Source organism: Lemur catta, chromosome 13 (assembly GCF_020740605.2).
Source record: "Lemur catta isolate mLemCat1 chromosome 13, mLemCat1.pri, whole genome shotgun sequence".
In the NCBI taxonomy this organism is placed as follows: domain Eukaryota; kingdom Metazoa; phylum Chordata; class Mammalia; order Primates; family Lemuridae; genus Lemur; species Lemur catta.
In genome coordinates this window covers 38,558,352-38,584,632 of record NC_059140.1, presented here as the reverse complement: position 1 = coordinate 38,584,632, position 26,281 = coordinate 38,558,352, and the positions used below count along the sequence as shown (strand labels likewise).

The following is a 26,281-nucleotide window of genomic DNA, read 5'->3' as shown; positions in this document are numbered from 1 at the left end:
CTACAGCCCCAGACTCGTGTCTTCCAGAGATCTTCCCACCTCAGCTTCCCCAGTAGCTGGGACTATAGGTAGGTGTGCACCATTGTGCCAGCCATAAATATATCTTATTGGGAAGTCAGGACCTCTTGAAAGGGCTTTGAACATCGTCAGGTTTTTATGATAGAAAAGTCTCTAGTGGCAATGATAAAGGCTCAAAGCTGTCTTAGCAGCAGGTAACTCTTAAATAGTTGGCTACATTTCAGCTATAAGAATGAAGAAATCTTTGTTAGAGTCATGTATGAATATAGTAGTTAACAATGCCTATATCTCATAAAAGCTAGGTAGAAATTGTCCTTTTAAGATTTACCATGCTTTTTCAATTAAAAAAGAAAACAACTCAAGAATAGCCAAAATGTCACTGAGATCTGAAATAAAAAATTTTTACATTCTCTGCTTTGTCTAATTTGCCAGTTGCTCTCTGAACTTTGTCAGACTTTACCAGTTAAGTCAAGTTGTTGACTGGCTTGTATTTCTGATTCCAGAAATTCTATTAATTCAAATGGATGAAAAGTTTATTGTGAAGATGCAAGAAGTATTTTCAGTAGACTTATGTGAATCATTAGTACTTATTGCTGTGTAATTTTATTAAAAGTAGAATTGAAAAAAAATTAAGCTAAGAATTTTGTGGAATAGTCATAAATTATGTGAGTGGTAGTTTTTCCTAAAGTGTGTACTTTATTAATTTTATTTTTGACAATTCTCTCACATTCTTCCCTAAGTTAAAAAAACTACTTTCAAAAGCTATTTAAGGAATACTATGGGAACAATGTTTAGTGGTCTATCATTATTTAGCATAGAAGCTCAAGTGGTTAAAAAAATGGAAGTTTTAAAATATTGATAATTTGTTAATAGCAAGTCATAATTAAAGTCTCCAAAATTTGTTTCAAAATTTATATTTTGTGTAAGTTGACACAAATTGTGTATTTATCAGTGAAGTCAAAGTTCTTAGTTTTAAAGTAAATGTTGTAAATTTTTTAATTTTCTTATGTCTTCATTAGCTTGCTTTTTTTCTTTCCTTTTCTTCTTTCACTTTAAGAACACTTTCCACACCACATTTCTCTTCCATGTTGTCTAATTCCAGCCACACCTATTATTATCCCCTTCATACCACTCATGCCTGGTCCTTTTGTTTACTCTGACCCTCTGGCTTGGAGCTCCTGTGTGTCTATGTCTATGTTTGTGGCAGCTTTTGCAATAATAAGCAGACCTGCTACTGATTCATCAAAGATCTATTAAGCACCTATTATGTGCCAATCGGTGTGCTAGATTTTGGAAATAAGATAATGATAGTCTCTTTGAGCTTCTTGAAGTTAGAGGTTGTCTGATCTTCATCCTGATATCCCTAGTGCAACACATACCTGACCCATAGTAGACCTTCCGTAATTGTTATTAAAAGTATCCCCCAAAGCCCATCCGCCCTTTGAGCATCCCATCTGTATTGACTGTTTCCTCTTAGTTCCAATAATGTTTATCCAAATTTGGGAGTCTATTCTATTTGTCAGTCAATAAAGTATGGGGTGAAAATATCATTCTTAGATTTTCAGATGAAATTCACTACTATGGCAACAAATTGCCTGAGTATAAGGAACATACACTGTGCAAACATTGTTTCAAGTGCTTTGTTGCTATGTTGAGCCAGGTGTAATGCAGCATTTGGTTGGAGTTTCTGGTTAGCATGTCTGCTGTAGGTAAAGCCATCTGTGCACCTGAAATGTGGTAGCACCTGAAATATGTATTTTATTCACCCAAAAAGTTGAAGAATACATAACAAAATTAGGTTGTGTATTTAAAAGCATATAGTATTATTATTTGTATGCATATTGCAAATGAAGTGAATAAGATGTAAGATATATAAAATCAAGACATCTGTAAAGTTAAATGAATGTAATCTTTATTCCTGAGTAAAATAATATATAAATGTTTTAAGACTTCAAAAATATTAATTAATATATACCAGAAAAGTCCTACCCCAGCCTTTCTTCTATGGGTAACCAAGATGGAATTTAACTGAGATGTCATGTGCACATTAAATTATTCAATTATTTACATCCTGACTTTGCAAACTTAGTTTAATATAATTTCTTATCAGTTAGACTATCTCCTAGAACAGTGAAAACTATAATCATATTTATACTTGAAATAGTCAATTTGTGTATTGTGTGACATGGAGTCACATGTCCTTTTAAAATTTCTGAAGTCTCATTCTTTGTTTTGTCCAACTTTCTTGTGAAGAGTGAGGATCTATGCCAACTAATTTTAATAAGCCTTCACTTTTTCTCTAAATAATGTATGATTTAATCTTCATGCTTTACAGAATTTTGCCTTTTTCAAGATCAGACTTGCTCAATGTCATTTTCTTCCTTCCATTTGTTTCTTTTGTGAGGAAATTACCCCTTTCAGAAGCTAAAGAGTTGATGAAAGAAAACTCTCAAAGGCATGTTTGTTTTAGCTTGTTTACCCAAAAAGTGTAGACTTAAGAGACTGAGAGAGAATAAAAGAGGAGGGAAATTTAATGAACTAAAGACCAAAGACTTGAAACTTGAAATTAAAAACATATGTTCCTATCAATATATTTCTGACATATTCATCATACTTCTGACCAAAATTCATGATCCATAGAATTTCATGTATTAAAATTATTGTTTAGTTTTGACTTCCACTGAAAATAAATTTTGTCAGCCTTCTTATTCAAATGTTTTAGAACTAAACTCACAACAAAATAACAGTTCCAGAAATGCCATTAGGTTTTCTAAAAGAGCATCAATCTACTCAGAGTATGAATTCAGCATTTTAATGCATGTATTTTCATAGATGCTTTTTTTTCTATGGGCAGTGTGATGTAGTGAAAAAAATATGAAATTCTGGAATTACAAGAACTGAGCATGGGTCCTAGACCCTATACTACCAATTGTTTGACCTTGGGTAAGTCACTTAATCTGTCTGAAGGTTGGTTTATTTTTGCATGTCAAATGAAAAATAAGTGATACCAACCTTTCAGGTTTGGTGTGTAGATCATATAAATAATAAATGTGAAAATGCTTTGTAAATTATAAAGCATCATGCAAAAGATATTGTTTTATTTTGGATTAACTCAAATATTGTTCTAAATTGGTATGTCCTCAAACAAAACGAATGACTCCTAATGCCTAGAGTAGCCCTGGCTCTATCTGGATAAATTTTCTTTGGAGAAAACTTTTAATTAGCAAACTGTCAATGGGTTTAGAATTTTTTTAAAAAAGAATCATTATATATTTGAAATAATTCAATTAGGAAAAAACATAAGCCTTCATCTTAGTCTGTTTTGTATTGCTTTAATAAAATATCTGAGACTGGGTAATTTATACAGAAACAAGGTTTATTCAGCTCATAGTTCTACAAGCTAGAAAGTTCAAGGGCATTGCCCTGGCTTCTAGTGAGTGCTTTTGTGCTGAGTTATAACATAGTGGAAAAAGTCAAAGAGGAAGTGGACACATGTGAAGGGACAAAATCTGAGGGACAACACATTCCCATGAGCACTAATCCAATACCACCACCACCCCCCCCTCCCCGAAACGATCCAGTCTTGCCAGAGCAAGAACTCACTCATCATATTGAGAGTGGCACCAAGCCATTTACAAGGGACCTGCCCCCATGACTCAAATACTTCCCAGTAGGCGCCGCCTCCCAACACTGCCACATTGGGGACCAATTTCAACATGAATTTTGGTGGGGACAAACTCCAACCATAGCAGTCTCCTTTAAGAGCATCCCCTTGAAGTTGAATCATTTGAACCTTACCTCAAGTTTGTCTTATCACCAGCTTCCGGAACCAGTCTTGTCCTCCTGCAGAGAAACCCCTTTAAACTATGGATTGCATAAATGAGAATAATGTCCAAGTGAGAGCACATCCAAGCAGGGACAACTTACCCGTTAGACATAGTGGGCACCATGCCAAGGCATACTTTTAAATGTTCATGAAATTGTTTTAATTTTTTTTGAAATTGGAAGGAAAAAAGTGAACTTTTAGGTTAAAGTAAATGTTTTAATATATAATATTAATATATTCATCTTTATGCCAATGAGTCATAAAATATGACTTTTAATATTTGCTCTAGCCCTGGGTAACCCAGGAGGAATCCTTGGAGAAGCCCAGTTACCTGCAGTTCAAGGCACTGTTCCAACAGCAGTGGTGTTGCCAGGAAGCACAGATGTGAGATGATTAGTTCTATCCTGGGAAATAGGGAAGGCTTTGCTGAACTGATATTTAAATCAGTCCTTTAAAGATAAGTATGCTTTCTACAGGTAAAGATATTAGAAAGGACATTTCTGGGAGAAAAAAAGAACATGGACTAAGGAATGGATCTGTGGAGAGACAAAGCACTGGAACTTGACAATGGTCAATAATCAATGATGGACTCTTCACTATAAAGTCATGGGGGAAAATATATTGCCAAGGTTTACTAACTTTTCTCCATTATCTTTCACTGAAATACTTTAGAACTAAGCCTAAAAATTACATGAACATCTGCACAAATACCTAATGAATACGCAATGGGTTGTTCAAAGAGCTGATAAGATTAGACAGAGTTAATAAGGATGTTGTGTCAAGAAGAAGGAAAATTATCTATTGTATCAATTATTCTCTATAAGCAACAGAAACTGACTCTAGCTAATTCACACAGAAAGGAAAGAAAAGGAGAAAAAAGAAAGGAAGCTAGCTAGCCCTGCTAACACATATGATATTCTTTCAAAGGTCAGAAGTGTTTTTTTCTTTTCCTCACAGCTGAACCAGATAATCTCTACCTAGAGGTTTGGTTTCACCTGAAACACTATTGGACAAATCCCATCATTTGTCAATATCTCTAAGTCAGTACTCGGGTTATTCAGCACCAAATACGCAAGCTGATCCATTCTCCATATCCTCAGTAACCCTTGTGCCTTGCTATAAGATTGATACAGATTATGTGGTTAAATTCAAGAAATTGTGCTTTATCCTATTCCTCAAAACAAGCCCTCATGTTGTGGTCTGGTTCTATGGTGCTCTTTCCTCTTATCAATTTTTCTATGCTTCTCATCAATCATACCTCTGCTTCTCATCTCCAAGGACCTGTGATCAGGGCCCTACAAAGTGCATTGGATTGTTTATGTACACTGATATCTGTTCTGATGTATTGAGGCATCCTTCTTGTGGCCCATAACATATGTTCTGACTAGTGAGTGCCTATATGTACCAGGGGTTAGATGTTTCTCCGATCATTCCTGCCTATAATGAACATTTAATTTAATGTCTGATAGCATCATTAGAATCTCTGTATGAATACAGTAAATGAAAATTCTTTGTATGGTAAAACATTAGTTCTCCTCTTCCTCTAAGGATGAGGCTAGAATTGTTTATCCACCAGATAATATTATTTTCAGAATTGGATTTGTTTTCTGTCACTTAAAGGGCTAGCCATAAATGACTCTAATCAGAACTGTTGACTGATTAGACTTTCAGTATATGCATGCCAACCAAATATGCTCAGAGGCCAAATATTAGGAACAAAAGATAGAATTGGCCATGAACTGTGCCTGCAAGGAACTTGCTGCAGAGAGAGAACTTCTGTTCCTGGTTCTGCCATTTATTACTTTATTCAGAACAATTCACAGTTTTATATTTTTTGATTTAAAATTATAGTAGATTACTTAGTGACTTTTTGGAATGTAGGTGATTCATTAGATTTAGAAATATATTTGAGAGTATCACAATACTCTTGAAAGGTAATTGGATAGACCCTCAAATACTCATCCATCCATTCACCCATCTGCTATCTTGTTGGATTCATCCATCTGCCAGGAAATGTGCTTGCAAATAGAAAAAGATTCCCAAGAAGTTTACAGACTAGTGCAGAAATTAACACACAAACAGTTTCAATGCCATTGTGGAGATAAGTTCACAAGTAGACGAACACATACAAATTCCATAGGAGTATAGTGAAAAACGATCTGAGTCTCTGGAGGATTGTAGGTCTGGATTTGAATTTTGGCTCTGCTCTTACTAAAGCTATGGCTTTGAGTGAGTTATTTAATATCTCTGTGTCACAGCCTCCTCATCTACTATATGTGTATAATGTCACTTGCCCGATGCATTATAGATGCCCATTTTGTTAGCTATGTTCTATTAATATTTCTTCCACATCTCTTTTATTTATCTCCAGACTTGGTTTCCTTATCTCAAAAAGGAAAGAGTTTGATTCCCAAGTTCTTTAAGAATCTAAAGATCTGTGAGTTAGAAATGATTCCCCTAAGCTTGAAAGAAGTACATTCATTACTTATGGTCAAATATATTAATATAATGTATTCTATAAATACAATAAACCTTAATTAATAACACTGATTAGCCTCTAACACATAGAGCTCTTTCTCACCTTCAGGACTTGGCACCTCTTGTTCCTCTTGTTTGCAGATCTCTTTTCCCTACGTTTAACTGGCTAACTTGTGCTCATCCTCCAGGCCTCAGTCTAGAAGTCTTGGATTCCACACTCATGTTGTCAAAATAGCCATCACATTATAGCACTCTCCCACCTATATTCAAATGCTAAAATTTGAGATCTGTATTCTACTGTATGTCCCTTAAAAAAGATAGTGATAATGACTCCTCCAACCATAGACCCTTCCAGGGCTGGCTTATGGTTTACTGCAGAGAAAGGGAATCTATTTATATTTTAACATCTCTGCAAAATGCAGATACAAATTATTAATGACTTACATGTATAAATCATTTACTACATGCCAGGAACTATGCCAGGAACTTTATATGCATTATTTCATTTATTCATATTATATCAACTTTAAAAAATAGGTTTGTGAGTAAAATAGTTTACAAATCAAGAAACACTGACTTATGGAGTTTTAATAAATTGTTTACCATTACACAAATTCCTATGTTTCCTAAATATGAAGACACCATACATGTCAAAATAAAGCAAGGCCAAAAAACCCTACTCAAAACTCGAAACATCAACCAAAACATTATTGGTTTAACAATAGCTTTTCCAGGAGAGAAGGAAACATGACCTTATATATACACATTAATTCTAAGATTGATCCTGATGTCAGATGCATTAGAATTGTGGAGTGGAAGAGGCAAATTTGAACTCAGAACCATATGACTTCAGAACCAATATTTGTAAAATATTGCTCTATACTCTACAGGTTCAGAAGATCAGCCCTGTCCTACGTGATACTGGTGAGAGGCTCATGAGGTAAATAAAATTTTTTTTGAGATTTGTGAAAATCTGAAAATAAACCAAGGGGGAATAAAAGAGTAAAAACAAAACAAAAAACTAACCCCAAACAACCCAAAGCAATTAAATTCAAACTTGCCAGTAACATTAGATTTGCAAACTTTAAAAATTATGCAGAAAATATAGAATATTTATTAACATATCATCACTTTATATGTTTATTTTACTTAATCTTCATTACAATTTTGTAAGGTAAATGTATTATTATAATCCATATTTAACAAATGAGAAACTGAGGTATGGAACCTGACCTAGGTCATATATTAATACTAACAGAAGGTTGATTTTCATTAGACCTAGGTAGACTAATTCTAGAATCCACAAACTGTGGAATTGGTACAATTGATGAAATTCTACAATTCTCCAGATCCCCGTGATACAGTAATGTTTTCTGAATAATTGAATAAAATTAATCATGAGAAATGTTCACTGTTGGAGCAGGTTTTTAACATGGGAGAATCTGGTTTGTTGTGGAAATAATGAGATCCTTGCAAATCCCCTATTTTCTATCAGATCTTAATTTTGCCATCTTCAGTTTTGACAGTCACAGTAATTTAAGGAACAGAGCCCAACAAAGGGCTAAAATTAACTGCTTTGTAATCTGATTACTATCTCCATGGTCCCTAGACTAAAATCTTCTTGTGGTCAGGGGCTGTGTTTTGTTCTAGGTTGTATCAGTGTTTGGCATAGTCACAGGACTCAATAAATGCTTGCTGAACGTATGACACATGTAAGAAATTAAGCACAAGCAAATTTACATTTAAACAAAGAAAATGCTTTCCATGAAGAATATGGTCTTTTCATCAGGCCAAAACCAGCCTCCACAGGACCTTGGAAAAAGTACTTCTCCTGGGTGGATAAATTAGGAACAGGCACCCACTGGGCAGGTGTAATCTCTCTGACTTGGCTTAGCCGGGGCAAGTGTCCTCTTATCTTTCTTAATCAAGGCAGTACCAGTTCTGCCTAGCTTTAAAGATGTAAAATGATTACATACTATTGATTTATACCTTATTCAACATCCATGTCAGTTTTTCTTATTCTTATTCTTTTTTTGTTTTTGGAGACAAAATCTCTCTCTGTTGCCCGGGCTAGAGTGCCATGGCGTCAGCCTAGCTCACAGCAACCTCAAACTCCTGGGCTTAAGCAATCCTTCTGCCTCAGCTTCCCAAGTAGCTGGGACTACAGTCATGTGCCACCATGCCTGGCTAATTTTTTCTGTGTATAGTTTTAGTTGTCCATATAATTTCTTTCTATTTTAAGTAGAGACGGGGTCTTGCTCTTGCTCAGGCTGGTCTCGAACTCCTGAGCTCAAACGATCCACCTGCCTCGGCCTCCCAGAGTGCTAGGATTACAGGCATGAGCCACCATGCCCAGCCCAGTTTTTATTTTTCAAGGAGAGTGCATTAAAAAGATTAGTTCCTTTACTCCTTATACTGTAATCTATAAATAATTTTTATAGGATCTTTTTGAGTTTTGGAAACCAAACAATTGAGCCCTGAGCCTGTACATTTTAGTTTTTAGGACATTCTGTGAATTTTCTACTGATCTTTTTGAGCTACCCTTCTTATTTTGTGTTAAGTGAACCACTAGAAAAAAAAGAATTAGCTAAACTCAGAGTCTAACAGAACATGAATTCTCTTTCTTTTCTAAAATATTTGCAGGAGTACATACATATGAACACATGCACATACACATGCATGCAAATACAAACACTCATACACATAAACATGCATATACCCAAACATACACACACAAACACACATATGCATACACATATACATGCACATTCGGCTTTTTATGTGCTAAGGGGGAGTTTAGGGGCAACCTTATTCATAGCAAGAGATGGAGGAATTCTGTCGAAATTAGTGGCTCTCCAAATAGCTGATTAATTGCAAATGATCACCACAATAATAGCTTTCCAAAAATAGTTTATTAAAGCTTAAATCTTAAAACTCCATTACATATCACTTAGACACACACGTGCTCCAAAAATTTAGGAATTAAACCAGTATACCTTTCTTGAGCAAACAAAAGCCTAATTAAAATCATGTTTGCTTTGACTATAGCTCTGCTTCAGCATGCCTTTTAGGAGCTATATTTGTATTTATTTTTCATAAGGACCACAAAACCATTTTCAAGAAATTTGGTCATTTTGGGGAGAAGAGAATGTTTCAATTCAGTTCAGAAGTCCCCAGATGAGAAGTTGGCTTCTTGTCCTCAAATGTCTTTACAAATGTGATCTCTGTGATGGATCTCAATATCTGTTGTTTAATACTGAAGTTTCTACTCATAAAACTGAAGCAACAAAATGGAAAGGATTCTGATCATGAAGCAGAGAACCTCTCCCTTTGCTGGCTCTGAGGATGATTGACTGTTTTGTAGGTGAGGTCTGTGGATAGAAGCTGGCTATGCTCTCTCCACTGGTAAATGGGGGGTAGAGGCAACGCCATCAGGAGAGCCCTTGAGAGTGTTAATGAAAACCATAGCAAAGTGTTTGGAAGAAAAGCTAACCCTAATGTCAGGATTGCAAATGCCTACCAATATTGGTAGCCTCCTGCTTTATCAGACACTTTAATTTGTAGCACCTTTAAAATGACATGGTTTCTGGATGTCAAGGCACTTTCTTTTCTGGTTCATGTCGGCTTTGCTATTAAGCAGGTGCAAACACTGGATTGGCATCCAGGAGCACTAGCGAGAGGACTGTAGCACAGAGGGTTTGTGTCATCTGGAGAACAGTAGTGAGTGGTAATTAAAAGGAGAAGACTTCAGAGATGTGACTTTGAATCCCAGCTTTGCATTTTACCGTATGAGCTTGAGCAAGTTGTTTAACCTCTCAAAGGTTTTGTTTTCTTCATTTGCTATAGCCTCCATCTTAAATGGTTGTTCTAAGGATTAAATTATATGTGTCCAGTGCTTGGTAAATTTCTATTGTTGAGATGTGGTCCTGGATAATGTTTTTTGGTCTGAAATTCCTTTCTCAGAGGTTTATTTATTCCCTAGGAATAGCTGGAATGAATAACACTTTCAGACATGAATTTAGGCAAAACAGAATATATTGCAAGGGGTAGCTACCAAATAAGCCTTAATCTATCCTAAATTGTTTCCAATGAACTTGACTAGATTTATGCTATAAATAATGATAATGATGCTTATAGAAATAAGAATATTAATTATTTCTATTTGTTCAATGTAAACTTAATTTGCTAGGTGTTTTAAATATATACTTTTAAATACTTACAACAATGGCACATATTAAGTACCATTACTGATATTTTATAGATAAAGCAGAGGCAAAGAGACTAAATAACATCTTCAAGGCCACACAGCTAGTAAACAGAACTGGGATTGAAAACCATGTTTGTTTTACTCCAGAGCCTTTGTTTTTTCTACTACACCCTGTTGTATGCTCAGATGGGCTAGGAAATTTGTCCTAGGAATAGGTGTAGTGAACATCAACAGGTTGTTTTGTCTCCCTAGTGAATACCAAATATTTTGCTGCTCATTTTTACAGCTTCTGAGGGAATCCTATAGACTCTTCTTTGCTGGAAACCAGAATCCCTTTAGTTGATTAAATTACTTCCATTGCTGTGGATTTCAATTCAATCTAATAGCAACAGGGCACTGTCTTGACAAAGGATGTGCTGTTGTTAGGGATTTTTCTGAGAGGGGCTACTTTCATAACTTTTTTCAGTTAGATGAATTTGGAGAATAGAATTATTAACATCTGTCCAGTCCATGCAGAGAAAAAGTTCTATTCTAGGGACTGGTTTTATTTCTAATGGATCTTATCATGAGATTTTAGAAAATGATTCTGAAAAAAGAATCAATCATAGTGTTAGAAAAACAGATCACAGCCTCAGGAGGACAGATCAAAGATGAATAAGACATAAACAATTAAGAGGAAGAGACAGGGCTATAACCTAATAATAAAGTTAGTGGTACCAGGAGAAACAAATGTGTAGGCTATAATAAGGGCAACAAGGAAGGAAATGGTCAGATCCACTTATGGGAATTCAGGAAAGTCTTTGAAGACTTGAAAACCACTGACCTGACTATTGAAAAGTGAGTAATATGTTTCCAAATAACAGAGGAGAGGAATGGAATGTGCAATGGAATTAAAACTCATATAGCAAAGGAAAGTGTCAGACAACTTGGAGATAGATCAATAGAAATTACTCAAGAGGGACATAAAACAGAAAATAACCAAAATAGTAGACCTATTGTGTGGGCTTTTCCAACAACCAGTTCTCCAATTCTCCCACACCAACCAGGTGTAACAATTCAAATCTGGCACTATCTAGGTGGAATTAGCAGCAGATCCCATAAGTTAAAGGGCTCAGTCCCATAAGACTGCCTCCATTTCAGTCACTAGCTGCAAATAGGGTCCCCAGGCTATCCACACCTCTTCCTGGCCAACTGTAAATTCTGGGGTTTCCACGACCCTCTCCTCGGGCTTGGTAATTTGTTAGAATGACTCACAGAACCCAGGAAAGCACTTTACTTACTATTTCTGATTTGTTACAAAGGATACAACACAGGACCATCCAAATGGAAAAGATGCACAGGACAAGGTGGGGGTGGCCCCAAACCACTCTCCCAGCACATTGTTGTGTTCACCAACCAGAAGCTCTCTGAACTGTTGTTTAGTGATTTTTACCAAAGTTCCATTATGTAGGTATGATTGACTAAATCATTGGCCATTGGCAATTAAACAAAATCACTCTCCAGCCCCTTCCCTCCCTGGAGGTGAGGAGGGCATTAGAGGGGTTGAAATTTTCAGCCATCCAGTTAAGTGGTTGGTTTTTCTGGTGACCAGCCCCCACCCTGAAGCTATCTAGGCCACCCTCTTCTCCTTGGGCCATCTCATTAGCACTTGTTGTTCAGAAAATTCCAAGAGTTTTAGGACTTCTATACCAGAAACCAGAAACAAAAACCAAACATATATTTTTTATTGTACCACACCTATACCCAACCATATCCACAATTACATGAAATGTTAATGAATGAAACCTGTACTGTTTAGTATGGCTGCCACTGCCACATGTGGCTATTTGAATTTAAATTAATTAAATTTAAATGTAATTTAAAATGCAGTTCTTCAGTTGCACTGGGCACATTTCAAGTACTCAATAAGCAAATATGGGTAAATGGCTATCACATTGGATAGTGCAAATATAGAACATTTCATTACAGAAAGTCCTACAAGACAGTGTTGGAAACAGGGAATGTCAAAACAGATTTAAAAAAGCAAGACCCAATTACCTATTGCCTACAAAAGATACACTTTAAATATAAAGACCTAGAAAGACATACCATGCAAACAGTATGCATAAGAATGCTAGAGTGACTATATTAATGTCAGATAAACAGACTCTATGACAAAGTATCATTAGAGATTAATAGGAATATTTCATAATGACAAAAGACCAATTCATCAGGAAATCATAATAGTTATAAATGTTCATGTACCTAATAACAGAGCCTCCAAATACATGAAACAAAACTGAGAGCATTAAAGGTAAAAAAATAGTACTAATAATTCCACAATCATATTTGGAGATTTATTGCCCCTATCTCACTATTGTTACCGAAAGCTCGGCACTTGTCCTTGAGGCTGCATCAGAAGAACGAGAGCAAGTAGTTTGAAGAGAAAGAAAGAGAAGTTTATTACTTTGCTGGAAAAGGAGGAAAAATGGTATACTCTTATCTCAAAAATCCAAATTTTCTAAATATAAGCAGAAATACAAAGCTTTTAAAGGGGGTACCCTCAGTTCCAGGATACTGTATTAATGATTCCAATGGTCCCATCTCTGCCAAAGACAAAGCCTGTGACCTCTGCCCACCTGGCCCACCTGTGTTACCTCCGGTAACACAAAGAACAAAAGACCTTCTCCTTGCCTCAGGGATGCAGGGAGGCCAGTGCCCAAAAAGACTGGGGAAAGGGTAAAGAGACAGAAAATATTTTTGCCATTTTTTTCAAGCCATTCATTCCCTTTGCTACATATTCCCCAGTCTCAATTTTATGCTTCCATATCTTCCATATCTATGGGAGGAGGGGTGACTACTCTGTTACACTAATTAGTAGAGCAACTAGACAAAGGAACAAGTAAGGATGTAGACAATGTGAGCAGCACTATCAACTATCATAACCTAATTGGTATTTATAGAACTCTATAGCCAACGACTGCAAAATGCATATTCTTTTAAAATGTACATGGTACTTTCATTATGCCAGGCTCTAAAACCAGCCTCAATAAATTTGAAAGGATAAAAATCATATGGAGTATCTTTTCTAACCACAACAGAATTAAATTAAGAATCCATGACAATGACATATCTAAGGAAACTCCAAATTTTGGAAATTAAACAACATACTTCTAAATAACCCCATGGATCAAAGGAATAATAGGGAAATTAGAAAATAATTTAAATTGAATGATAAAATAATAACATCAAAATTTGTGGGATACAGCAAAAACAGTACTTATGGGGGAATTTAAATCTTTAAATTCTTATATTAGGAAAGGAGAAAGATCTACAATAAGTGATCTAAGGTTTTGTCTTAAGATACTAGAAAATGAAAAGCAAAGTGAAAATAAATGGAAGGACAGAAATAAAGCTAAGAGTAGAAATCAACAAAATTGAAGAAAAACTACAGAGAAATTTAATAAAGCCAAAGGTCAGGAAAGGAGCTAAGTGGATTGAGGATGTAAGGATCACTGTTCTGAAGGGAAAGGACGTCTGACAATGTCATCAGGTCTTTGTAGAAAACACCAAGCACATGAGGGGTCTTGTCAACACTGCCTTTCTGCCTGTGTACAGATGTTGCAAAATAGAAAATATTAGTATAATCTTATTTGTTCAAAATAGGGAAGTGCCCATTGCTTTTCTATGCTATGATTTCTCTCTTTGCCCATTTAGCACTGTTGATAAGAACCTCTACTTGATTCCTCACTGCCCTTACCTTTGTTGGTTCCCAGAAATATACTAACCCATGTAGACTCTATTCAAAATGCAGTTCCTTTGGGCACTTTAGGTCTGGATTTGGTCTTAAGATGAGGTCTCAAGGTGAATACTGTCTAGAAGAGAGGTCTACTTGTTTTTACTTCAGTTTAACATGCTGTGGAAATTTGCAAATGCCCTGCACATTATAGATTGAAAGAGATATTGGTCACAGGGTATTAGCTTAATTGTGGTAATCATTTTACAAGGTATATACCTTTACAAGGTTTTGATACATTATGTCAAAACATCAAGCATACCTTAGATATTTACAATTTTTATTTGTCAATTATATTTCAATAAAGCTGGAGGAAAAGAAAAGAAAGTTACAACTTGGTCTATAGAAAATGGTGGTTTGGCAGGGTAAGGTGGCTCATGCCTATAATTCCAGCACTTTGGGAGGCCTAGGTGGGAGGATGGCTTGAGGCCAGGAGTTTGAAGTTGCAGTAAGCTATGACTGCAGCACTTTGCTCCTGCATGGGCGACAGAGTGGGACCCTGTCCCCCACCCCCAGAAAAAAAGAAACTGGGCGATTTGATCAATGAATTGTTGGTATTAGTTTCCATTTAAATTTGAAATTTTTTAGTGTTTCTTTTTAAGTGACATTCAAAAAGACTCAAAAAAAGTTTTATAGGGTACAAATAAGTAATAACATTTTATTCTTATGCCATTTGACCAAAGCATTTTTATTTTTGCTCCATTGTGCTTTTTCTTTTCTTTTTTTAAAAATGCCAATAGAATTGTTAGGTGGCTAGTGGAGGGATTCTGGCCCTCCTGGGGACGAAGACAAGCACCCGGAGCACTTGCTGCATCTAGGGGAGGAGGGAACACCCTGCGAATCTGAAAATCAGAACATAGCCCTCCAACTGCAAAAGAATGCCAAAGTACAATAGGGTCTGGAAGGTGACCTAGGACAACCTAAGGCTCATTATCATGTCATTAGCTTAAATCTACATTGCAGTTTGCCCCCACCAATGGGCCTTCCAAGAGGCTAATGGGAGATCCATAAGTCCACAATAAGACTCAGGTTATATAACTTCCAACTGTCCATCAAAGTAGTTCATGGTGATGTCTGGACCACCAGGAAGGCCGAATCCAGACACCATAAAATGAGACCCAGACCATAACCAAGGCCTTTTTTGTTACAACAAGAGGCCCATTTACCGTTCTGTGGTGAACGTATCTTGCTCTTACTCTGTAAACCTGTATCTTGCTCTTGCTCTGTAATCCTATCTTTCTCTCCTCAATAAACTTCGTTTCGTGCTTACCTTGCTTTTGGTATGTCTGGTCATTCTTTGACCAAGAGCACACCAAGAACCAACATTTCAGACTGCTGACCAGACATACCCAACAGAAGTAGAAAAAAAAATTTAAAAGAAGTTTGTGGTCTCTAATGAAAACTAGAAAATGTAGAAGAACTTTGTTATACAGCAATTTGTGATGTATGCAGGTTTGGCAATGCCATAGGTCAAATATTATCCTCTGAAGCCTAACTATATTCAGTAAGAAAGCCTCATCTCAGATGATCTTTATTCAGTCCACCAATACCAGAATTATCCAAAGGCTCCGCTTTGTAGGAGGAGGGATGGGAGAGCAGAAGAAACATATGTTTGAGTCTGACAGATCTGGTTTCAAATGCCAGCTGAGCCCCCCTAGTATTTCTGTAATCTTGATTAAGTCCCTTAATGGGTTTGTATGTCAATATTCTAAATACCTACTTCACAAGGTTACAGTGTGCTTTTGAGGAAATAATGTATGTAAAGTGCCTGGCACATAGGAGGCCCCCCTTGACCCTATAATACAAGATGCTATAAATGATTAGTACTTTCCACATTTTCTGGGAGAACCACTGTGGCAGAGCAAAAAGAGCAAGGTCTTTGAAATTGCATAAAACTAGGCCTTATTCTCCCTTGTTGGTCTGACTTTAGGCAAATTATTTAACCTCTTAGAATTTCAGTTTGCCCATGAAAAAAAAAGAAAAAAGAAGATCTGTCTGCATAAACATGAGGATTAAATGAGTTGAGATATGTAAACATCCAGCACAGTGCCTGGCACAGTATTAATAAATACTCAAGAGTAGGTTTAGCTATTGTGACATTAAGATTTTTTTATTAAGGTTTTTTTTTTCAAAGTGCCTTTTATTTTCAGTGTGTTCAAATGATCAAAGCCTGCAGGACTATAATCAGCAATGCTAGAGCTCAGATCAATTGCTGGTTCAAATACTGGGTATATAATTTCATCTCTGCCCATGTTAATAAGGACTAGAAAGGTGAATCTCACTGTTCATATGCTGCAGAGCAGAAAGATTTATTATGGCTCCAATAATCTAATCTTTGTGCTTGAGGATTATTGTTTTAAGATTTTTAAAAGTTTCTTCTAAGAAATTCATATTTCAGATTATTGGTTTCTATTGAACTTGCCTACTTTTCAATGCAACAGAATATATGATTAGTGAGGTACAGAGCAATATTTATTTGCTTAAAATTTCCTTAGCTTAATTTTCTTGTTGCCACTGGCAACCAACAAAAGAATAGATCTAAAATGACAGGCAGTAGCCACAATGATTATAGTCCATGTTTTTATCTTTTCCCAGTTGTGATTTTAAAATAGCTTCTCTAGTGCTGTTACCAAAAGTTTGGTACTTGTCCCTGAGGCCTGATCAGTGAGAATGAAAAATGAGGACAAGTGATTTAAAGAAAAGGAAAAAGAAGTTTATTAATTTGCCAGCAAATGAGGAGGGTGGCAGACTAGGGTCTCAAAAGACCACCATGCTGCCTTTAAGCAGAAATACAGGACTTTTTAAAGGGGAGGTTTTTGGCAGTTGGGCTCTAGTCTATGTGACCGTTGCCACATGTCGTGGCTTCGAGCTACTGTTGTTTAACCATAGTTGGTGGTATTGGTGGACCTTATCTCCAGTGAATATGATCTCATGACCTTTGTCTGGACAATTCTGTTGAGCCAGCTCCTGTGGCTTAAGGTACTAGAAAACAAACAACAAAGAACATTTTCTTGCCCATTTGATTACTGGCCTCTGGGAAGGAATGCAGGTTTTAATTCCCAAAAACTTTGGGGGTTTTAGAGAGACAACTCATAAAACATTTTGCCTTTTTCAGGCCTTTACTTCTGTTACAGTGCTTGTCATCATAAAAACAATTGCTATATATGTCGCTTTGGACATATTGACAAACCATCCACCTAAATAACCCTACCCCTCTAATGAACTTCTTCCAGGGCTTGTAGAGTCAACCTTGGGTCACATGCACCATTGCTACCCTAATGGCTATAAGAAAGATGATACTGTTTATATTATAGAAATTATTTACCGAATTGAATTTTTAATTAACTGGTTTGTCTTGGATCAGCATAATATTAATATTATGTGTAGCAACAGCATTGAAATAGTTTGCATTTTAAAAAAAACTATTTAGTATCACTTCTTTAAAAAAAGCTGCATATAATCTATTTAAGAATTTGGTAGTTCTGGTATAGAGATATACTAAAGTTGCTAAACAAAACTAAAAATATACCCTTGGCAGAGCTGGTCATATTATAGTGAAATTCTGTTTGAGTGCTTTCCAAGGACAAAAGAACATCTCTGTAAGCAGGAAAATATTAACTTTACAGAAGCATGAAACAAACACCTTTGGGATGTTTTGTTGAGTCTTCCAAAATTGAACTTGTTATACAGTAAAAAATAAACACACCAGAGCAGCACATGGCATAATATAGTTTCATTCTTTCGCTGACATCTTGTTCATTTGCAAGTCAATAGAGAGAATCTGCTATTACATGATTTGATCTCTGCATGCTATGATGCTATTTGTCTGACCCCTGGGTGTGTTACATCCGCATAGACAGGATTTCCAGAGGGGTGGCCATTATCAAACTTACAATAAAGCTCCTGCTGGTTCAGAAGCCTTTTTGGTGAGAATCACGTGTGCTAAATTGTATTTCTTGAGGCTAAAGAAAGGTCTCCATATATTCCATATTAAAGGGCAGGATTCCTTAAAAGGAACGCTTTAGGCTGCTAACCATTATAGCACAATTGTTGATCAGAGTATTTTCTGGTCAGCTAGGAATTAATGGAGCCTGTACTTCCCATGAGCAGGGGCCTTTTGCAGCAAGATTTGACACAGGAAGCAAGGGCCTTGGAGGAAGGGCCCTGGAGCAGGGCAGGGGAAGAGGGCAGGGGAGAGAGCCAAGAAGAGGCCTGGGGAGGATCAAAAATATTTTGTCCACTTCATAAATTTTCCTGAGGCTGACAATCAAGACTTTTTTAATTAATAAAAAAAAGTGGTCTTAAATTTAGTCTAGCTAAAGTCACTAGATACTACAAGTAACAATTCCCCTTTTGCCTTTCCTTCTAAATCTATACAGTATTGCAACACCCTGCTTCTCTCTTTGCTTACATTTGCCACAGGCGGTGAAGATCTGAAGTTCCTAGCTGTTGATTATTGGCCAGTGAGTGCAAAGGTTGGTCAACTAAAGAAATGATGACTAAACTATTAACCAAATCCTAATCTCTGCCTGTCTCCTCCACCAACACTACAGCCAGAGGTGGATTAGAGCCCTCTATGTCTCTAGAGCTCACACTGGGTATGCTATTTATTAAATTAGGGAACAGGTTGTTTTGGGGAAGAATTTGGCTCAGGCCCTGATCATCAGGTGTTCATTCATATATTGAGGTTGTATACTTTGCAGCACTGCTCACTGCAGCCTGCAAATGTCACAAAGTCCCTGCCTACTGGGGGGTCTATGAGAATATGTCCTCTAGCTCAGTTATTCCTACTCATGACGGTCAATTAATTTTAATCACACTTCTTTCATTAATTTAAAGTCCTTTCCATTTTATCTTTGCACTTGTAATACCCACTCTTACTGTATTCCTTGGATTTTCTCAATTTGTCTCAGCTACTTGGGAGAGATAGAAGCTCTGGAGCTGCAGCCTGGGGAATTCCTTTAGAAGATTAACTGCTTTTAAACTGGGGAGCTTTTTTTTTTTTTAATAGAGTCTGAAAATGATGTTTAAAATAACTTAGATTCATTGGCACAAGTCAGAAATAAGGAAATCCTGGCCTCAAATAATTTAGATTCTTAAGAACGTAAAAGCCTGACACAATGAAATGGTAATCTGTGAAATTAAAGCAGTCTCTCTCTGAAATAATCATGTTCAATGATGCTTAAAAGTTGGAGGGTACTTGAGGGCTGAAGAATTTTTGATGCTCCATGACAGCAGGAATAATATTTTTCTTATTACTCTATTGCATGGCACAAAGTCAGCACTCAATAAATATCTGTTGAAAGAATAGATGAATGAATCACCTTTTATTTTGTAGTTCTATCTCCTTCTCTAGAACCTACTTCTTTAGAGCTTATATTTATTTACACATCAAATACTTATTAAGTGTCTACTTTATGTTAGGTACTCTCCTGAGTCATGAGTATAGGAAAAAATGAATAAAATTTGATACATGCCCCTAAAGAGATCACAGTCTGCTGTTTACAACGCTTTGATCTATAGAGCAAGGCTGTTTATCTGCACACTTTTTTCACTTCATTTCTGGTAAAATTCAAAAAAATTTTTTTCTTTACTTTAAAAAATTGGTATTACTATGCTTTATAACATTTCTTTTCTAAGTAACGCATTTCTACAAAATCTTTACAAGGCTTAAATTTTGAGAAACCCCAATATTTGTGTGAACTTGCTGAATTTGATTCATCCATATCTATCTTTCCTTCCTTCCTTCCCTCCCTCCCTCCCTCCCTCCCTCCCTCCCTCCTTCCTTCCTTCCTTCCTTCCTTCCTTCCTTCCTTCCTTCCTTCCTTCCTTTCTTCCTTCCTTCCTTCCTTCCAACATTGACTTTCCTCTAGATATGAATTGTGCAGTAATTCTTTCAATGTGATTATCATAATGTGATTGTCTAGTGTTTGGACCAGAGCTTTGAGGGTTTAGTGACTTTATATTAGCTTTCTATTGCTGCTGTAATAAATTACCACAAGTATTATGACTTAAAATAATACAAAGTTTTTAACTTATTGTTCTAAAGGTCAGAATTCTGGAATGGGTCTCACTGGGCTAAAATCGGGATGTTGTCAGGGCTGTGTTCCTTTTAAGAGCTGGACTCTAGGAGACAATCTGATCCTTGGCTTTTTCCACTTCCAGAGGCTGCTGGTATTCCTTTGATGGTAGCCTCTTCCATCTTCAGAGCCAACGATGGCCAGTCAAATCCTTCTCACACTGCATTGCTCTAATGTAATTTCCACCCTCATGTTTCCCTCTCCGACTCTTACACCCTTGCCTCCTAGTTTTACTTATAAGAACCCTTGTAATTACATTCAGCCCACCTGGATAATCTCCCCATCTCGAGATCCTTAATTTAATCACATCTGAAAAATTTCTTTTGTCACATGAAATAATGTATTCACATATTCCAGGGATTAGGATGTGGACATATTTGTGTGTGTGTATGTGTGTGTGTGTGTGTGTGTGTGTGTGTGTGTGTGTGTGAGGGGTCATTATTCTATTTACCACAGACCCACTGGGCTCCTAAAAAATAAGGTTCTTTATTCTTTTCATGTTAAAATGGTGGCTGCATCTATCAGGTCTGACTCTCCAAATCTTGGCCCAAATGCTTTGCTGATCTTTTCTGCTCTAAGTCCAGTAGCACAGCACCAAATGCATTGCTTTTGTGAAAGAGTATATTACATTGTATACCAGAATGAACTCTGTATGAATTCATTTGGGGAGGTAATATGCATTTTAGTGAACTAAAAATCAACTTGGTTTTACAAAATGTCACCTTATAATTTGGCACTTTTACTAGTAGTTTCAACAACGGGGTGATTTTAATCATGGTGTATGAATGCCATTCTGTATGCTATAGTATTTTTCAAAGTTTGTCCTTACGTTTTCATATTTCTTTTTATTTTCATTTTTCCAGAGAAAGTAGAGCTGTAATCACTAAGGTGAGGTAATTGCCATTATTCTATTGAAGTGAATTTTAGACCAGAATGGCTTATAAGATACATCCAATCATCCACAAACATTTAGTATACCAGTCTCTGTGAGTCCATAGGAACAAAGTGTTGCTCCTTCAGAAATCCACAGTTTACTAGGAGAAAGAGGGCATGCACAGAAGAGATAATTAGCAGCCTGTGAGAGCAAGACTCATGCTAGAAAATTAAATAATGGGAATTCAAATCTTATGTGTAGATGACATTCAGGCTTTAAAAATTCATGCAGTGATATTTCCTTGAGAACTGGAGGTAAATGTCACTTGCTTAAGTTCGTATTTGGAACAAAGGAGGTTGACAATTATAATGCATGTTGAAATAAAATTTCTAATCTGAAAAATCTTTAGATTTGCTTACATATTTTTTCTTGATGTCATATTAAGAGATTTGGTGGCGTTAATGAATAGGAAACAATATACAGAACCTTAAAGTGGGTACTGCAGAGATTAGAAAAGAAGTAAAAGCAGTTAAAATATGTGTTTTGATTGTTGGAATTTTTGTTTATAAAATACCATTGAGTGAATATGCCCCTTGTGAGTGTGAGGACATAGGTCTGTGGGGAAAGAAAAAGAATAAGATAGTTCTTGCTCTTGTTGAATGAGGATGAAGGGCAGGTACATAACAATTAATGATAATACAAAAATAATATAGGTGATTAAATCTCAGAGGTGTATGCCCAGTTACCTATAGCTGTATGGAGATAATTACATTAAGATTTAGTCACTGAGAAAGTTCAAAGAGTAAGAGACTGAGTGATTCTTGAGTGACTTCCAGGTAATGCCATTTTGAGGAACACTCTTCTTTTAACATATGTCATAATCATGAACTCCTTTGAGGGAATTAATTCCAGTAGCTTTAGTATGGTCCTTCAGTAAAACATATGATTAGATTTGTGGCACGGCCCTATGGTCATCCCTTCTTGCTTTTGTTTACCCACCCTGAGCTGACTTAGATCATAGCTTTAGGAAGGATCTTGTCAGTTGACTAATGGAGAATTGCTATTTTCTCAACTCAAAAGATTAAAACTTTACTCTCTGTGTGTACATGACCAAAGTTGAGTTGATGTCATATTAAATATGGTTATAATAACTAGATCCAGGGCAAGAATGAAGATATTTAAGAACTACCACCTTGGGTCATGAGATCTGCATCCATTACTACCTTTAGCTAAACCATGTTTTATTCCACTTGGAAGTATGCTTGGTGGTTATTGGTGGGCAATAAAATTCAATGATAGAAATTCCATCTTGTTGGTAGTTGGCTAATCATCCTTTAAAATTGTATCTATATGACACCAAAATAACTTACCTTATTCCTGTTTTACTTGCTTGGATTTGTTATTTTGTTTTATTTGTTATTTTGTCTTTGTAGTCAAATTCTTGTTGAAAATTACCTAATGATATGGGCTGAAGAGAACTCCAAAGAAAATTTATATCAGTCTTTTCATTTTAGAAATGAAAGCTATAGAGATAAGCTAAAGAGACAAAGGAATACTGTCCTGTGGCTGTGAGTCCTGCTGAAGTCTTGTGGTGACATATGCAAGCAGGTAGAGTGATAGACCACCACAACTAGGTCTTTGATTTGCTTAGAACCTAAATGACATGAACTCAGTAACATCAACTGCCATTACCTATGAAGAGAAATGAGCAAGTCTTTTGAAATTTGGGTAATAGACTATTGCTTGGACAAGCTGAGTCAAAAATTCTAAAAGTTTTATTCTTAAAAAAAAATTTTTGGTTGCTATCATTTCTAAGCAAGAAACAATTTTTGCTTTTAAAAATAGCTTTACTTTGTTTATTAAGTTGATACTTACATTCAAGGCAAGGTTCTATATTTGATATTGCACATGCTTTCAAAGAATTAAAGGCCTTGGAGGAAACTAAAGCTGGGAGATATAGCTGATATGAAGAAAGCAGCTGAGGCTGTGCAAAATTCCAGCTTGTGAGCAAGTGATTTTGGCCTAAGTTTTCCAGATTAGTTTTCTTATCTGCCAGATTGTTGTTCAATTTCCTACTTGTTTTGATTGGGTCTACTCTCAGTCTGACAAAACTAGAGTAACTGAAAATTTGATCATTGATTTATTGTGCCAGTCTGTAAATTCAGTGAATGGTGGGAAGCTGGGAGTGTTAGTATCTATAAAGTTTAAAAATTCAAAAGATTCAAAATTTACTCTCTGTGTGTATGTGGGCAAAGTTAAGCAAATTATACCACGCAAGATGAACTTTATGTTTTGCAGTAGCTGAGTCTTATGGACTCTGGTCATATCACAGCAATTCTTTGTTATTATAGAGCTATGGAGCCACTGTTTGACATTAACGTTTCCTTGAAAGTGATTATATAGTCATGGTTCTTAATTAACTTGGAGCTTTAATGTGTATGGTATCAAAAATTTAGTGCATAATACTGTCCATTGATAAAGGAAATTGGCATGTTAGAAAGCACAAATGATGTTAATTTAGACATATTGTTTGAAGTGTAATAAGGTGTAAGTGCAAGAGTTTTGTTATTTTTTTGCTTTTTAAAAAGAACCCAGCAACTTATCTGCTTTAGCAACCTTTGGTTTCATGTGTACCTACCTTTTACCCAGCTCCCCTCTCTGCTTACTTATTGATAAGTTTGTGTTTCTACATCAATAGCAGTTAGAATGGGGTTTGAGTTTTTCAACATATTTAATTTTTCCTTTTAATTTTCAACATATTTAATTTTTCCTTTTAATTTTTTTTTGGTAAAGTAAGGATAATAATATTTATCTTGAATATTTATTTTACTGATGTACATAAATGTATGTAAAGTTTCTGCTGCTTAATAAACACTCAGGAAACTAGGATGTATGTTCATCCAGAGACATGACTGTGGTTTCCCTTTAGGGTGAATATTCAAGAAATATTGCCAAATAACAGACTACTCAGATGAAAACACAAGAGCACATGCTGGAACTGGCTTATAAAATGCAAGCCAGCTGGCTGCCCTAGAAAAAGTCTTAGGAAAAAGGCTTCTTCATCTTATTCATAAATGGGAAATTGAATCTCCAGGCTTAACTGGCTTATTTTTTATCTTTTTTTGTTTGTTTGAATTATGCATTGCTGAATAACTCTGGCAACATTTGAAAGAAGTTTCATGAGTAAAGCAAAGGTTGACCTTTCACAAAGCAGTGTTATATCCATCTCTACAGAAAAGATAGATAGATAGATAGATAATTTTATGCAGGAAACACTCTGTGTATGGTGTGGCCTCAGGATAGCACACTTGATAAGGAGCAAAAGAAACCCTCTGCTCAAATTATCAGATATGCATGTGTATATCTCACTTGAATATATTTTATATATAGATGTGTGTGTGTGTCTGTGTGTGTGTTCTCCTTATATTAACAGTGCCTGAATACTTTCCAGATAGCCCTCATGTGTGTGTGTGTGTGTGTGTGTGTGTGTGTGTGTGTATCTCCGATCAGGATTTATTTCCACTCTTTTTTATACTCTCCCCAGTATCAAAGGGCTGGAAGCCTGAGAACCTCATTTCCCAGACTCCTTTGCTTTTGGTATTTTGGGTGTAATTTATGTTCTGTCAATGAAATGCAATCATGCAAGGTACCAGAGGCAGAATAGAGGTTCAGTGAACACATATATTAAAGAAATAAGAATTCCTTTGAAATATAAATAATACTTTTCCTAATTTATTAATTTTGTAAGTTTGGAAGTGTGAAGAGCCCCTCCCCCTAAGAAATACCTGTTAGTTCAGCATTTGCTATAATCACTGAAGCCTTTGTTAGACAAATAAGATGAATGAATTTTCTTCTTCCCCTTTAGCATACATTTTATGTGACATTGTTTAAGAGACTGAGCACAGTATTTTGAAACAGATGACAAGGTTGTCACCTTTGAATGGCATAAATTTAGTAGCAACAGTAGAGTGTTTTATTACAATTTCTTTACAGTATGAAACCCAAAATTTATTCCTCTGTGTCTTCATGATGAAATCAAATTGAGTAGCAATATTTAAGGTGGTGACTGGGAGGGTAGGAGAGTATGAGGAGAACATTCTAATTTTTGCCAAATGAAACAGCACTAGATTTGCAAAAAGGTAATCATATTTCTGAATAATGTGATGATTCTCCCACGTGAATATTTCACCTCCAAGAAACATTCAATCAGGTAAGCTATCAACAAGATCTGGGCTTTGATAAACATATCTCCTTTAATAGCAGTTCCTGAGATGAAAGATTTGGATTTATGGCACCCAATGTCTGCAGCCTGAAAATAGGAAATAACTTCCTAGGAAGCTGCCATGGAAACTATTACATTATGCTAGAGTCTTCCTTTTGGTAAGTCATAGGATGTTATTAATTGATTAATCTCACTCTATTCCTAAAAATGATTTAAGGAAGCTGGCCATATGATACACTGGAAAAATACTGCTTCTTGGCCTGATATAAAATGAGGAATTGTCCAAGATGAACTCTAAGGTGTCTTCCATATCACACCTTTTATGATACAATTTTTAGGAGTCTGTCCTTTAAAACTTCATTACAAAGGGTCATATTAAGATGAAATCTTAATAATAAGCCTCCTTATGTGGGGTTTCGATAGATCTTGATTGAACCTAGGACCTACATGGTATTTGGACTGCAGTGATTTTGAAGCTTACATGTATCCACAGTGTTGATGTAAACTGAATTCCCTAAAAAATTAGGAGACAAAGATTTGTTCTCTGTTCTTGTTACTAACTTGGTGAATTTGGCAAATGGTCATTACTGTTCAGCAGCACACAGTTAGTAACGACAGGAAATATTGTATTACAATCTCTATATTACATGAATTCTAAAATTAAGTTTGGTGATTGAGAGGGAAGGTGGTTAAAAGGACAGTATACTTTTCAACTAATGAAACATTTAACTTATGAGAATGTAATCATAGTATTACTGAACGATGTAGAGTTTCTTCCCCTATTGAGTAGTTTTCCTTTTG

At 36.0% G+C, this 26,281-nt stretch overlaps 1 long non-coding RNA gene across 1 annotated transcript; it reads left to right on the top strand.

Moving 5' to 3' along the window:
* Positions 1-48: 48 nt before the first annotated feature.
* Positions 49-25,571, top strand: LOC123648958. Its single transcript, XR_006738847.1, has 3 exons — positions 49-68; positions 7,213-7,262; positions 25,519-25,571. It is a non-coding gene; the product is annotated as an uncharacterized LOC123648958 (long non-coding RNA).
* The last annotated feature ends 710 nt before the right edge of the window (positions 25,572-26,281 follow it).